The following is a 16,169-nucleotide window of genomic DNA, read 5'->3' on the forward strand; positions in this document are numbered from 1 at the left end:
CACTACTCCCCCTCCCAAAGAAAAGTCTGAACAGAATATGAATAAGAATAATTTACAGTATATTTTTAAAAATGTGACACATCCTTTTGTTCATATTTGCTAATTAATCCCCTTATGTTGTTTGCTTAACTTTAAATGTTGTCTCATAGTGGTAAGAAAAGGACATCATTATCTGCATTTTATAGAAGAAGAACTGTACAGAACTGCTCAGAGTTAAATAGCAAGTTGCCAGCAAAAGCACTTCTTTTAATTATTTGTACTAATGGTCACAAGTATCCTTTTCATGCCAGTATTTATTTATTTAGTCTAATGTAACAAGAATCTTAGTAAGTAACAATGGATTTATATAAGGGACCTTCCAGAAGCTGAAATCTCTTAGTGTCATTCTATCTATTAAGTTGTCATTAATGAGTTTAAAAAAGGCTTCCTGACTTTTTTTGTAGGTTGAATAGTGTATTCTTACTTCATTGAGGGAGTAAACAACAAAGTAATCCTTGTGAGCTTTTAGACAGGTCTAAAAGCTAGATTTAGACAGGTCTCCTAGGGTATAGGATACAAAGAATGAATGAATCAGTGCAGTATAATGATCTTAAATTTAAAAGTAGTACTACTTTTGAAACATTTCTGTGTTAAAATGCCTTATATAGTATCATGAGAATATATTAAAGCTGGGTCAAGGATTAAAGAATATAAACAAACCTTTTCTACTTCTTGCGATGGGGATTAATTTATCAGATTGATGTCTGGTGGACTGCAAATAGCAAATGCATTTAACCTCTTCCAGTAGCTAAAACTAACCTGCTTTTAAATACTGTAATTAGATTAAAGCATAGAAGTAAACAGAGTGGATGTAATGGGCAGAAAAAAAAAGTCAAATTAATGCACCTGTACCAATAAAAAAGGGACATTTTTTCCTTTACGTGTTCATTGTATTAAAATCATTCTACACTAGCTTGTTCACTTAAAATCTAGTGTTTTAAACTTTGAGAAATGGCTTGCCGTACCCCTAGTTCCTTAAGCTATAATTCTCACCAACCTCTTTTTATCTTGTGCAAATTTGTTTAGACCCAAGTCAGCCCTGCTCTTTGCGGTGCCAGGATCTATTAATGATAATTACTTAGAATACTCTCCCCGTCCTGTTGATACCATCACATCATTGTGAGGATGATTGCGATCTTATCCCAGCCTTTTCTGTTTAACTCTGACACTCCTTCTATTATAGTGGGGCCTTGATAAGATCATGCCTGTTAGGATCAGATATTAGTTGGAATCAATATTTGAAAATGTGCCTGTTTTTTGCTTAATAGCAAAGTTAGTGTGAGGGTTGAAGTGAGATCATTTGTTGGATGAAATTGTACAACTTCATCTTGTCAGGAATTCTTCCTTGTGCTTTTGCTCAGAAGCACACATTGAGGCTTTGGGGAATCCATTATTTTACTGGCCAAGCCGTCTGGATATATTCAGATTTAGACAGGTATCCTACCCAGAGGAGAACGAATGATCTATCTTTCAACTAGTTTTGGTCAAGAAAATGAGTTGGAAAGAATGAGAAGCTATCTACACAGCTGTTTATGAATGTGAAACTCATTTCATGCAGTGGTTCTCAACCAGGGGTAATTTTTGTCTCCCAAGAGACATTTGGCAACATCTGGAGACATTTTTGATCATCAGAACCTGCAGGGAGTGGGCGGGGGCTGGGGGCGCTACTGGCATGTGGTTGGTAGAAGCCGGGACTGTTCCTAAGAGCAGCGCCCACATCAACGAATACTCTGGCCCAAAATGCCAACAGTGGCAAGATTGGGAAAACCTGGTATGGTGGATGCAGTTAAGTACCAAAAAGTAGAGGTGTTTGGGAGTGATGGGTTTCCATTTTTAATATTCAATTTTTAATATGGCTGTCGGGAGAGAGAAAATGCTGCAGCTTCCTATGTGGCTCCTCTACTGGTTAGCAACATCTCATGCATGTGTAATTACGGAATTCCTTTAGGTGTGCACATCCAGAAATATGTGTTGTTTCCTTCAAATCTGTGGCTGAATTGAGCTTCAAGTAGAAGAGGTAAAGTGAGAAATATCAATGTAACATCTTCGGTTTTAATGAAGTCAAAATTCTTTTATTCCTTATTGGATGATATAATGTTTGAAGTGTATTCATTTTGTTTTGAAATTAATGAACTTCCTCATTTGAAATGAATGACTTCCACATTTCTTACTTCCTCGGCCTTCTTCAATTTCATGGATTTGTTAATAACATAGGGTATCTGGGTGATTGTTGTTGAAATATAAATATTAAGAAAGGATTATGAAAATTTATATTTTAATTTTAGCCTTTTAATGCTTACAGGAAAAATAGGAAGCAAAATATGACTCTGGAGAACAAGTTATGGCTATCGTTTTTTGGTTGATGCATTTTATGGTCACTAAAGTCTGTGCAACTGAATTTTGGTTTTAATAGTAAGCTTTTTTCATCTGGCAGGATAGTAAAAGAATTTTTTTTTTCCCTTTATATATTGTTGAGAGTCATAAGCTTTTTCTGGACTGCTCAGCTGGGAGAAACAGAAAGGAAACTAGAGGTGCCAGGGCAGAGAAACTGTGGAAAACTAGCATCCTTCTTTTGATGAAAGGTGGCTTCCCAAAGGGTTGGAGAATAAACCTTTGGGCGGCAGTGCTGTTTCAGGGAAGAGGCGCTGAAGTTGGTGAGAACAGCACTCCTCTGTAGTTGGGCCAAGGACTCAGTGCTCTGAAATTACATAACAATTCATTACTTAGTCTCCATCCATTTTATTAAAGTCATCATGGAATAACCCTTTTGCAGACTATCGTGTTTTATAAAACCTTTTAAGGTTTGCTGGGCCTAAAATGTTCATAAGCAGTTGCCTGGTTAAAGATTTTTCCACTTTAGTTCTAAAATTCTTCATGAACTAAAATAGGTTATCATATTTTCCTTATTTTTGTTTAGCGTTATATATTTTTGAAAGGGCCTGAATTGTATTTTAGCATTTGGGGGCAGCTGAAAATATAAATATACAAATGTAAAATTATTATTTTTAAAGATGGAGAAATTCTAGTTTATAATGCTGTTTAGGACTATACACTCACCTAAAATAACATAGCATTGAGATTATTTAAATATTTCTAAGGTTTATTTGGGAAGTAAAGAAATACTCTTTTAAAATTTGTCATTCAAAATTTTCCCCACGGTGTCCAAAATTATGCCTTTGTATCTTCAAACACTGTATATCTTATGATATATATTCGAACAATAACAAGAAAACATTTTTTTAAGTAAATTACTTTCTCCTAGTAATTCTGGATCTGCATACTCCAAGAGAAAGACAAGTTGAGAATTTAATACTCTTGCACAGATGCATCAATTTCTTTTTCCTCTGGTATTAAAAATATAAAATAGCGTGGTTTTGGTGGAATTGAGTAAACCAAAGACAACTCTATTGCCCCCAACCCTCTATCTCTAGTACTTTACAGTCCAACAAGTTGTTTCTTCTTGTAGAATGAGATAAGTCTTCACGTGTTTGTGTGTGATGGATTAACAACAGAAAATTAAGGAACTTTACAAAAATTCCAACTTGGCAAATAGTAGCAGCCCTTATCATGCGAAGCCTGATAAAAGCCTCTGATAAAGCACCGGGGAAACTGGTCTGGACTATGTCTTGAAAAATACTGGCTATCTGGCAGTGGTCTGCACCTCAAAGCTAGAATTGGAGTGATTTCTTAAATAGAAACCATTATGCATTATAATAAAACACTTAATTGTAGCTTTATATTCCTGTCTTTAAAAGTAGGACATGGGTTATGATAAGGGGGGGTGGAGGTATGTCCCCCTTAGTTAAAAACGATGTAATGGGCTGCCTTTTTCTCCTTGTTATCGTTTTTAACTTGAAGTAAAATTACCTTTTTGGGGAAAGAGAAGTATGATGGAATAAATAATATTAGTCATAACTTAGGACAAGGAAGCGCTGGGATCTAATCCAGACAAGGCAATGCTTCACACTGTAATCCTCATAAATTATCAGCTATTTGAAATTAGTTACCATGCTCTCTGACATATCTAGAGAATTTTAAATATATATATATAATGTATATATTAATGTTTCTTTTTCTTTGGATTTCTACACTAGTTACTGTGAATATGAGTTTCTCAAAGTAGGAAGCACAAAACAGCTGTGTGACTAAAAGCACTATTAAAGTCTGTGATTTCCAGATTGTTTTTTCCATCAGTACTAGTAACCAATGCTTTCTAGTTTCTTCTTTAAGAGTTATGATATCGAAAGTACTCCATCCTTGTCTTTTGACTTGTTGTCGGTGCATGGCTCTCTGTTCTCAGACAAATTGTATGTGTGCTCTGAGTAGGTAGGAGTAGGTGCATAGAAAGTCACTGTTTATATATTTTAATTCACTAATTTGTACATTAACTTAACAACATTGATTATTAACTAACAAAGTGCTAGGCACTGTCATCATCCCTGGAGATACTTAAGTGTGCTTGAAACGACATTGACTTCACTGTCTAGGAGATGATATCCTGGTGGGAAACAGATGGGCGGTTGCTCTGTAGTAGATGATTAGAAATAATAGTATAAGTGCTAGGTGGAGGAAATATAGTACCTAACACATGTTAGAGAAAAGTAGAAAATGCAGTATCTAAGGGGGGGAACCGAAGAGTGAGCAAATGATTTAGCTTAAAGGTATTTGTGTTAGGGGGGTGTGACAGTAGTTCAGTGGTAGAATTCTCACCTGCCATGCAGAAGACCTGGGATTGATTCCTGGTCCATGCACTTCAAACAAACAAATGGAAAAAACCGTAAAAACAAAAATTCAACAAATGGTGCTGCAATAAGGGGATACTCACATGGAAAAAGAATGAAATGTGATCCCTGCCATACAGCATACAAAAAAAACAAACAGTATTTGTGTGAGGAATTAGGAGTTAAGTATGTGTGTGTGTGTGTGTGTGTGTGTGTGTGTGTGTGTGTGTTGTGGGAAGCAGGAGCTGTGGAATATGAACATAACTGACATGCAAAGCCCTACAGGCAAAAGAGAATATGGTAAGCTTTAAAAACTCTTCAGTTCATCAAAAAGGATGAAATAACTCTTTGGTTAGTTTAAAGATGTCAGAGAGTTACTAAATCATCAGCTAATTTACTTCAAACTGTATTGCAGATTTTTTCCATTGCAGTGTTTTGTTTTGATTACCCAATGTTCTTTCTTCTACATGTCGAGATCGGTGTAGACACAGCCAGCCCTCTGCTCACCTTGTTTTTCCACACCTCTTCCAACTCTTCACAGAGGTGTATGCAGCTGAGATCATTCGAGGCTTTTCTGGAAATTGTGGGATCTTTGTACTGGAATTGATCCAACATCCAAGCATATTTGACACTTTTTGGCCGTATAAGCTAAAGTGTGGGTCTTTTAGGCCACATTGTTTTTCTAGCAGGCCCAGAGAATAGGGAAAAATCTCCCTTCCCTCAGGGAGTTTACAGTCTAACTAAAGGATTGCTCAGAACTGATAAAATTATTTTGAGAATTTTGTGCAGAGGAGAAATGTCTGGACTTTATCTTAGAGATTAATGGATCCTATGTAGAATAAAGGAGAAGGTGGCACCTCAAAGCACTAAACTAGAAGACTGTTTTAGTTATAAGCAAAAGAAGTATCCGTTATTTCAAATTGAAAGCCATGGATATTTTATCGTGTTAAATTTAATATCAGAACAGTCAAAATGCTTTCTGCATGAAAAAGCACACCAAATCGTTTATTTTTGTTTGTTTGTTTTTTACATGGGCAGGCGCTGGGAATCGAATCTGGGGCTCCAACATGGCAGGCAAGAACTCTGCCACTGAGCCATTATGGCCCACCCTAAATACATTTTATGATTGAAAAAAAAAATGACAGTGAAAATGCTGGCTATCCCTTAACCTTGTAAAAGTACTAGCAGTACAGCATAACCCTAAACAAAATTGCTGATAGGGCTTTTTTCAGGTTTCCATATGGAGCATTTCTACAAAGCACAAATATCAATGGAACTATTCCAAATCATAAACCAGAAAGTATAGATTAGTAATATGGATTACAGAGGTTTATCAGCCTTGTCATTGTTGACATTTGGGACCAGATCATTCTTTTTTGTGGGCTCTGTCCAATGCATTGTGGGATTTTCAGCAGCATCCTGATGCTGGTAGCGTCTCCCAGGTTGTGACAATCAACATTTCCAGACAAAGCCAAGTAGTCCCTAAGAGGTAAAGTTGCCCCAGTTTGGTACCACTGAATAGACTATTTTAACAGACTAGTAAAATATATTATGAGAACACAAGACCATCACAGGAAATGTTAAGAAAATCTATGAACTTTGCTTCTTTGGCTCTTATCCTTTACCATTTGTTTTATTTTGTTGTTTCGTTTTGTTTTACTGGAGATTACATTTGGTGATTATAGATGCATTTGGCAGAAAATATGAATACTGGTTGGAATTGAAAAGTAAACATTTTATGATCTATATATGCAAGAGAAGAATTGAATTAGAAATGCTTTAGGTAGTATTTGATCTAATGATTAATCCGCTTACACACATAGGGCAGAGACGTGAATTCTCTTGAGATGGCCAGCTTAGTTTCTGCTGGGGCAAAATCCATGATTACCCAAGAATAACTCACATTATATAAAATACAGGATTCCTGTGGCAAATGCCGAGGAGGGGGAGTAGTTGGAAGATAAAAATGCATTTTTCTTCTTTCAGTAATCTTCTCTTTCCACAGTAATTTTAAAAGCATTTTTTATATGACAAACTTATGTCAAAATAAAAGAGAATGTTTTGATTTCCCTTCTCCCTTCCCCTGGTTGGAAAGCACTTAATTATACCAGATTCTGGGCATTGACCCTTTGGGCCTCGTTGTGGTCTCAGTTTAAGCCTGCTGAAGGGGCAGTGGTTGTTGGGTGGGACTTCAGTCTCGCTGGAAATGATGTTGGGATCAAACTTTCAATCTTTTCTAAATTTCTTTTTTATTGGCAGCTTGAATGGCCTACTTTATTCTTCAGTAGTAGAGCCTTCCATTAGGCATTTGTTTTGTTGACATGTGAATGCTCTTTTGTCAAAGATTAACCACACTGCCTCTGCACAGGCAGGATGCCATTTAAGATAGTCCTTTACTAAATTCTTAGAGTAAGGATGTGTGTCAGGCCAGTCAGGGGGCAAGTTTAGGTGACAGCTGATGATGGGTAGGCTTGGCTCCATCCGCACTGACCTGTTGAGAACATGGTCACAGACCAAAGTTGGGAGGAGCCTCATCCATAGTTTGAAGAGTTGAATGAGATTTAAGGACCCCGAATCCAATTATTTATAAAATCGGTAGGTGCACAAAATATGCTGCAAAGCAGTTGGCCTGGATAGTTAACTGAAAATGTGAAAGCTTGATGAAGGGTGGGAGAAGCCCCATTATAGATCCTAGAATGCAAATTCCCTGGAGTGCCTGCTAGCCCTACCTCTATTGAATCCCACTTGATTTACAGTCAGTATTTAAGTTACAGAGGGTTTTTTGTGCCATTAAAGTTATAAACAGTTGCATTTGATCCTGGTTTGAGTGACTGTTACAAACTGTGTGTATTAAAAATGACAATCCAGAATTTTATCATAGTTCATCCAGATTTTTTAAGCATGTAGCAATAGCTTTTTAAGCTTCAACAAGGAAACTTCCTTGCCAATGCCTACCAACCATATGGATATATTTTATATGTAATCAGGAAAATAACTTTTGCAAACAATTTCAGCAACTTTACCACCAAAGCTCACAAAAGCCTAAAGTTAAGAAAAACTAGGGATTTAAATAGAAAATGACTTTAGAAAAGGCAGAAAGCCCAAAAGGATATATTTAATGTAAAATAAGACTCTGAATCTAAACCATGTCAAATTCTTCAATATTTGAATTTGTCATCTGTACTACTTGCTTAGTTTTGTGTTTTCCCTTAGAAAATATATTAGATCCTTCATTCTTTTTCTTCTTACTATTTCCATTCTGCCGTTCAAATTCTCCCCATTCTTGATACTTTCTCTTTAACTCGTTGTCCAATTCATTTTGTTTACAACTGTGTTATCTTCCTCTCTCCTTTTTGAATTGTTTCTGAGTGGCTCTCTTCTACTGATTTATATTATTCTGCCTTGAATTTCTTTTGAGCTCAGCCGATGCCCCAGCTGGCAATTTTGCTTGTGTACCTCTGCTCTGCTCCTGGCACTGTCAGTGAGATGGTACTTTTGGTTTCTGAAGAGCCACATTTTAATTCAGTTTCCAGTGATGCCACCGTGATGTGTTGAGGCTAAGAAATACCCTCTAATGCATTTCAACCATATACAGTTATTGTCCTTTTTTCTGTTGCACATAGGAAACCTGCGCACAATAGTTATCATAAGCTTCAGGGACAAAATGCCCAAGTGTCTTGTCATATGGCATACAGCTGTTGGTCATACTATAATTTTATTGCATATATTTCAATGCCTCTCTGTTTTGAGCCACGTGTATTCTAAAAATGCTGTGTTTGCTTCATTTGTAGGACGCTTTATCTGTTTACTTCAAGTCATGATAAAGAGTTTTAGGGGCCTTACATATAGCCAAAGGCACTTTTGAGTTAGGGACTAAATATGAGAAAAAGAGATGCTTTTATTCAAAAATTTGAGTCTCCTATAATGGATGCGAAGGGCCTATAAATGTGAGTTTGGAAAACTGCCTTGAGGAATTTAATGTAGTGATATAAGAAAAATGTGAATATGTACACACACACACACACACACACACGGTGAATTGAAGTGTACTAGCATTTTACCAGCACCCACTCAATCACTTTACAGAAGACACATGATGCACTTTAGGAATAACCATATCAGACTTGAAAGAGTATAGTTTTGCCATAGTATTAGTAGTTTGGGACCTTTCCAGGAAAATAAAAATAGGAAGGATTAGAGGGATAATGCAAGGTTATTATAAGTATTTATCAGTTGTGGGTAGATAAGTGAGTGGGGCAACAACCACCCCCGTTCTCTTAAAATAGCTTCAGTTTTCAGTTTTAACTCCCCATGAAAGCTCAGAGCCTTAGCTGAATGTTCTAAGATAAAGAAAAAAGTAAATATAGGCTGGGAATCACTGTGCTGATTCTGATGTTTTTATTCTCTGTAGAGGCCAAAAACTGGGTGGTAAACAATAAACTTTATATATTAAGGAGAGTAAAATTTCAGAACTTCTGAGAACCTCAAACAGTTTTCCTTGAATTAATTATCTGGGGGAAAAAAAACAACAAAAAAAATACCAAATGGCACCTAAATGAATTTGCTTTATGAGTTGAATCGTTTAAACATTTTTATTCATGAGGGTTTAAGTCACAAAATGTGTTTATTGAACATATGGTTAATTGTTTGGAGGTCTTAGAAATATAACACTTTGTTTTTATAACAGTGAAAATTATACAAGTAGTACAATATATTATAGCTTTTAATTAATAAATTGGAAAAAATGTTAACATCTTGAGTCTAATACAATTTTAGGTTTGTATGTGAGAAAAAATGGAAAAATGCCAAAATGTCACATTATAAAAATTTAATGTAAAGGCTTTTGTTTCTTATGTTATTTGATAAGCTTCAGAAATTGTATTATCTTAATGAATCTGAAACGGTATAGCAAGAAATGCAATCATACGTTGCTGAGTTGAAAGGCAATTTGTAAAGTTGTACATAAAATACCTGGAATATCATTTATTAGGTTGCCATAATAAGAGCATAAGTAGTGTTGTTAAAGTCCTCTAACACCTGTATCAGCATGACATTCGCATTGTCCCTATCCACAAAATTAGTATCAAGGAAATGGCAAATTTGATATCCCGAGCTCCCAGAAGTAAAATACATCACCCATTAAAAGCTGAAATTAGAACAAGAAATAAATATCAGATAAATCAGAGGTGTTTTGTGCGTTAACTTTGTAAAAGAAAAAAATTAATAATTTCCTTCTGTCCTCCAAACACAAGCAACTTACCTTTAAATTCCATCATATCACTATTATACTTCCGTAGCATTGCAGCCACCACCACCACCACCCCCGAAAATTACAGTTAAATTCTATTTCAAAGTACTGTAGTGAGGCCATGAAACCTGCAACAAGCCTTTAGTATCATTTGGATAAGAAAGGAGACTCAAAGCAAAAATATCAAAAGGTCAAGAGGATTCTTTACTCTCAGTAATTGCCTTAGAGGCTTCCCCCCCCTCCATTTTTCTTGATACATTGTTTTTAAAGGGTTGTCTGAGATGTGAAAATAAAAAAATGCAATCATAATAAGAATTCAAACATTTTCTAGGAAGGTTAAAGGCCTTTCATAGTCTTCATTTAGTTATTGAAGTGTGGCCAAATTGGCAGGCCATCCTTGAAACCCCAGTCTTTCACATTTTGGTACAATCTCATTTAATTTAAAATGCATTTTCCCAATTTAAAAATGTTAACTATCATACTGCAGTTGAAACCTGCCTTGTGTCAAAAACAGGAAATTCTAAGGAGAAATAGACTGTGGATAGATGTCAGATGTTTCTCTCCTTTTTTTTTCTCACTTTTTTTTAGACATACAAAACCCATATGTACGCACATATATTAATATATATATATAATATATGCAGATATTGATGGAATTTTGTGAGTTGAAAGAGGAGGAAGACATCTTGAAGGATCCATATCTCTCCCAGCAGATTTGTGCTATTATCACTAAAATGTGGCCTTCAGTCTTGAAACAGTTAAAAGAGTTCTACGGCCACAAAAGAAGAGATGTCTTCAGAATTATCTCCCGCCTCACATTTGCTCTTAGGCAAGCAGTTTAAAAAAGCCCAGTGATTGAGCCAGTGATCCAATTTGAAATGCAGAAATGATTAGAGCTGCTTGCCTCATTTCATATCGAAATTCTCTGATTTATGACAGGGCTGCAGCCAAGATCTATCTCCAAAGGGAATTAGTGTGCAAGTTTGCATATTTTTGTTATTTAGGTTTCTGATAGCAGCTGCTAGCTCGAAATACTGCACTGGGAGGTGGTGGGGCAAGGATTTTCAGCCACTGGAGCAAAAGAAAGATAAGAGTTTTCTGTTTAGGACATCGAGACCCCTTGACCAGCATATAGCTGTATCACATATGCTTCTTTTAAGTGTATATTTTTAAACTGTTAATAGTATAGATGTGGGTGTGTATGTATACATAAATTATGAGGTTCAGGGAGCCCAGAAATGTATTGGAATAGTTAATTCTAGTAATGGAGAAATGAATTACCAAAATTCCGTCTCCATGTTTTAACTAGTAGAATTTTAATGAGGCATAATACTTCAATCATGCAACTGACCTGTGGGGCAGAGTATAGAACATATAATGAAACAGAAATAGAATTCTGAAAAAAAAAATTATTACCTTATCTGGAATTTACATGAAGTGTTAACAGGAAATTATGCAGCAGTTATAAATGAAAAATATGGGATTTAATGTACTTATTAATAAAGATTTGTTACATACATGATACCAGTGTCCCAAATCTGCTGTCCGCAGCTGTCCCCAATTTCTAATGTTTCTGTCCTCAGATGCCTCATTTAGAGTCATCTTATTACCGTGGGAGAAGCTAATGCCAGTTTCTCTTCAGTGAGTATTCCATTCCAAGAAAAAAAAAGAAGAAATAAAAAAGGAAATATCTTCACGGACAAGTCAAAGGCGACAGACCTGCTATCAGTTACATTAAAATATTAAACACATACAATTTACAAACATGCACACAACTTTATTAGGCTGAGCCAGTAGTTTCCTTGAATTTGAAGATCTTAATGCTACAGAAAACTTATCTTGACAAAAAAAATTCATATTTCTTCAAGAAAAAATTTCTCCTGAAAGATGAGTGACTGTCAGTCTACATTAACTGCAAGGAGCAAAGAAAGCGTCCTGAGAAAGTGTATTACCTTCGTTGCTGTACAGCTCCATATGGAGTCATTATGGCCTTGAGTCTCAACAGGGCTTCGCAGCTGACCTTACCATATGCAGCTGGGCTGCTAGGTATTGGAACTGCTCTCATATTTCACTGAGCGTTCTCCAGGGCATCCAGGGTTATTGTAGTAAAAACTGTAAATCTTGATTACCTGGATTGTTGACGAAGGATGCAGTGAAATCTTTGAAGGCCTCTTTAAACTAAAATACCTGAATAATTCCTTTCGAATTGGCACATTTCTTCTCCTGTTGGACCCTGACTTCCAGTTCGCTTGCCTCATTCCAGGTCAGTCACCCCTGGGGTTGGCTGCCGGCTGGTAGGTGTGGGAATGCTGTGGTGCCAGTTTTGCAAAAACTTAATTTCTAAGAGATTCTTGACCCCCCCCCCCCCCCAGAGTCTGGCAATGAATTTGAACATGATCATAACTTTTAAAACAAGAAATGTGGTTTTCTTTTATGTTGTGCATTATTAAAATGATTTTTTAAATATTAAGGATTTTTATTTTAAACCTCACAGTTCTAAATTATAAAAGCTCCAGGTACTATGATAAAGTAAGTAGCTTTACTACTAACCTAGACCTTACTAGCTAATATTTTTTAGTTCTGGGGACTGAGCTTAATGTTTTATCGTTTCTCCACAACTCTGTAAAGTTGATACAGTTCTTCCATTTTATGGATGAGAACAGTGGGGTTAACAGTTACTTCTCAAAAATTGTTCAACTATTGTGTAGATCCTGGATTTGAACTCAAGCCTGCTTCCAAAGCTCCTAACCACTTTAATATTTATATAGATACTATGTAATTTTTATAAATTGCAGGTCCATTCTATAATGGCCCTCTTTAGCATTCATGCCAGTCATAATTCACTCATTGTCTTTTATTAATTCAACAAAAACCTTTTGAATTCCTACTATGAGCCAGGTACTGTGCAAGGGTCTGGGAATATACAGATGAATTAGATTTGGTCTCCGCACTCAAGGAATCCAGTTTAATGAAACAGATATAAAAACATAATTATAATACTGGAGATATCCATAAGAAATTACGTGTCTTTTATTGTAAGCATTGAAAACAACCTCTGACTAATTCAGAAGAAAAAATTTATAGAGTAGATATGAGTGGGAAGTCAGAGAACTGGGGATAAAAAAAAGACAGGAATCAAGGCAGTGTGGAGCTGAGGGCACCTTGGCACAGTTATCCGAGTACACTTTAGGTAAGAGCAAACTCCAGCTTCTTTGGTCTTGTTCTTTCTCAGGATCCGGGTCCAGGGAGGAGGTGCCCTGTTGGTCTATCTTGGATCTTGTCTCTGACACTTGACGAGGGAGCACAGGACCCCATGATTGATAGCCCTGTGTGTGTGTGTCCAGTGAAGGAATTACCCTGAAAGGCGTGGAGAAACCTTATCAAAAGGAGCTGGACCAAGTGTTGGCCAGCCATAAAGACAGTAATGAGTCGGCAAGGGTGAATAAGGAAAGTGAAACATTTAACCATCTCAAGTGCCTGTGGAAGTTTCCAGAGGTGATTTTGAGAAAAATTTTGAAGGATGAGTTGACTCAGCAAATAAAATGGGAAGGTAAATTCCAGGTGGAAGCAACGTCATTTACAAAGTCATGAAGGGACAAGACAAAGACTTGTTCAGTGAGGAAGCCTAAGCAGTTTGGGGTGGAGAATGGCTAATAAGGAGGGTCAAAAGAAAGATTAGTGGCCAGGGAATGAGAAACTTTCCAGGCCAAGAAATCATTTTTATTTATTTATCTATTTTATTTTCTAATCAATGGTGATTTTTCCCAGTGTTTTTTTTTTTTTTTTTTTTTTGTCTCCTGTATGGCAGGGTCACATTTCATTATTTTTCTATGTGAGTATCCCATAATTGCAGCACCATTTGTTGAATTTTTTGCTTGTTTTTTGGGAAGTGCATGGACCAAGAACTGAACCCAGGTCTCCCACATGGCAGGTGAGAATTCTGCCACAGAACTACCCATGCACTCCCCCACGCCCGCCAGCATTTTAAAAATCACTTTCAGGGCTAAGGCTATCTCTTTTGTTAGCTTTAGCTATATGAACAGGCACATTTATTCTCCTTATAGCTTTTTAATCTATGTATTCCTCATGATTAAAGCTCAAAAACTAACTATACAGCAGTAATATCCTATAATTGGTTTCTAGTATCACCCAGAATCTATGTATATTTTAAAACAACTGAACTAAATGACAGAGAAGTAAAACAAACAAAATTAGCTGGTATCTTACTTTTGTCTGAAGAAGAAAAGAAAATGGCCACTTGTATAATAAAATTGACCAAAATGGGGAAAATGCTTTGGAATTTGGGAGACACTAATCCTATGTACTCTGTAAGCAAATGGTGGTATGTCTATCAGAATGGAAGAACAGGTTGTAAATTGCATGAGTGAAAATGCATTTGAATTCCCAATTGTTACATAGTTGGTCTAGTCAGATTAAAGGGAATAAAAACAAATGAGGAGAAAGTCGACAAGGGAAAGGAAAAATCAAAACAGATAATAAAAATCAGAGAACAAGCAAAGAGATTCTCTTTCTTTGTCTTTTCATTTTACCATCTGCATTTTTCCTTAAAAAAAAGGGAAGAAAAAAACAAAGAAACCCATTTATAATGGTTCCTTCTTCAAGCTGCTATCATCCTGGTTTATCCTAGTTGCAGAGTTTACACTCTCCATGCACTATTCTGTTCTACTTTTCTTCTGTAAACCTTTGCAAGTTCGGGATCAATCCTGAAGTTCGTGGAAATTTTTTAGTCTAATTTGGGCTCCAAAGTTTCTTTTGCATAGCAGTGGTGAGAAAAGAGCTCATGGTAGTTAAACGATTTATTTATTTCCTGTAAGAATCTAACTGCTCTCTAACCATCATGTATGTAACTCACTACAGAGAAGGATGTCTCTGGTTATCAAACCTTTATTTGCTTTTTCTATGATTATGAGATGTGAGACCAGATAAATCAATTGGGAGAAGAGTTATCTCTAAAACATTAATTAGCAAGGTCGCACCTGTGGTTATTTCCAGAGTATATAACCCAGCAAAGAGACGGATATACCCTCTCCATCATTCTTATTTCTCTTATTTGTTAACTCAGGTTTGTTTCTTGGTTGGCTTGTTTTTGCAAAGTACAATTGAAATTGTACTTTTGAAATGTTTTTATTTTCCAGGCTTGTCCCCTGCAGCTTCAGTTTGCCAAGACACGTCTTTGGGCAATAGCTGTGTCTTTACCATTACCCAGTATATATGAAAACTCTGCCCAAATTTCTATGGAAAAAAAGAGCATTAGTAACATATGCTGAATTTGGGGTTGAAGTTAAATGTTAGAGCCCTGTTATGCTGGAGCTGTGTCTAACAGCTGGAAATCAGGAAGAAACCTTTGGATTGGCTGGAATTTAGATGGTCAGTTTTTTGAAATGCTTTTTTGTTTTCTGTATATATATATATATATATATATATATATATATTTTTACCATTTGGGAACTCACATAGTTTGTGTGAAAGCAATATCAAAGGCTGAGGTATTTCAACTTAAAACTCAGCATATGGAGGTGATATTTGTGTTAATGAAAAAAAAAGTACAAACTTAAACTTCTCACCTATGTGATTTTCTTATGGAGATAACATATATACTTTCATTAACACTAGATGAAAGCACAGTCATAAATACAGGGAACAATTTTGTTTTCTTTTTAATTTTAAGGCATTTCCTATTTCTTCTTTCCTTATTTTTCATCCCCTTTCAATGTAGATAAACATTCTATAAAAATGACAACGGAATCAACCCACCTTGATTTATTAATAAAAGGAGAGCATAATAATGTACTTGAGTTAATCTTATCCTAAGTTAGTAAAAAACTCTCTATGTACCATAGCATGTTTTAAATGGATTCCTTTTAATTTTTCTCCATGAATAGTGTCTTTCATTTGGGAATGACAGTGAATCAAATTCCTAGTAGTACTGCTGCACTGTAACTACATTATATGAGACTATTAATGAGGAAAATATTAAATTTGAATAGATATTGCAGGTCTGAGACATCAGGTGAGAACTCGAAAGGATTAAATTCTACAGGGGATCATTATATAAGTTCTTTTTTCTACCATGTTGTTCTGCGGCATAAAACTTACTTTAGTATCTCTCTGGATGGTTATAACATCTGTTCTTGGGGAAA

The 16,169-nt window shown here is 35.9% G+C and overlaps 1 protein-coding gene across 8 annotated transcripts in view; it reads left to right on the forward strand.

Annotated features, from left to right (window-relative positions):
* The window catches only part of ZFPM2 (zinc finger protein, FOG family member 2), a 476,528-nt gene that overhangs the window by 281,182 nt on the left and 179,177 nt on the right, over positions 1-16,169 (forward strand). The gene's annotated exons all lie outside the window — the stretch shown is intronic.

This window comes from Tamandua tetradactyla, chromosome 6, assembly GCF_023851605.1.
Source record: "Tamandua tetradactyla isolate mTamTet1 chromosome 6, mTamTet1.pri, whole genome shotgun sequence".
Lineage (NCBI taxonomy): Eukaryota > Metazoa > Chordata > Mammalia > Pilosa > Myrmecophagidae > Tamandua > Tamandua tetradactyla.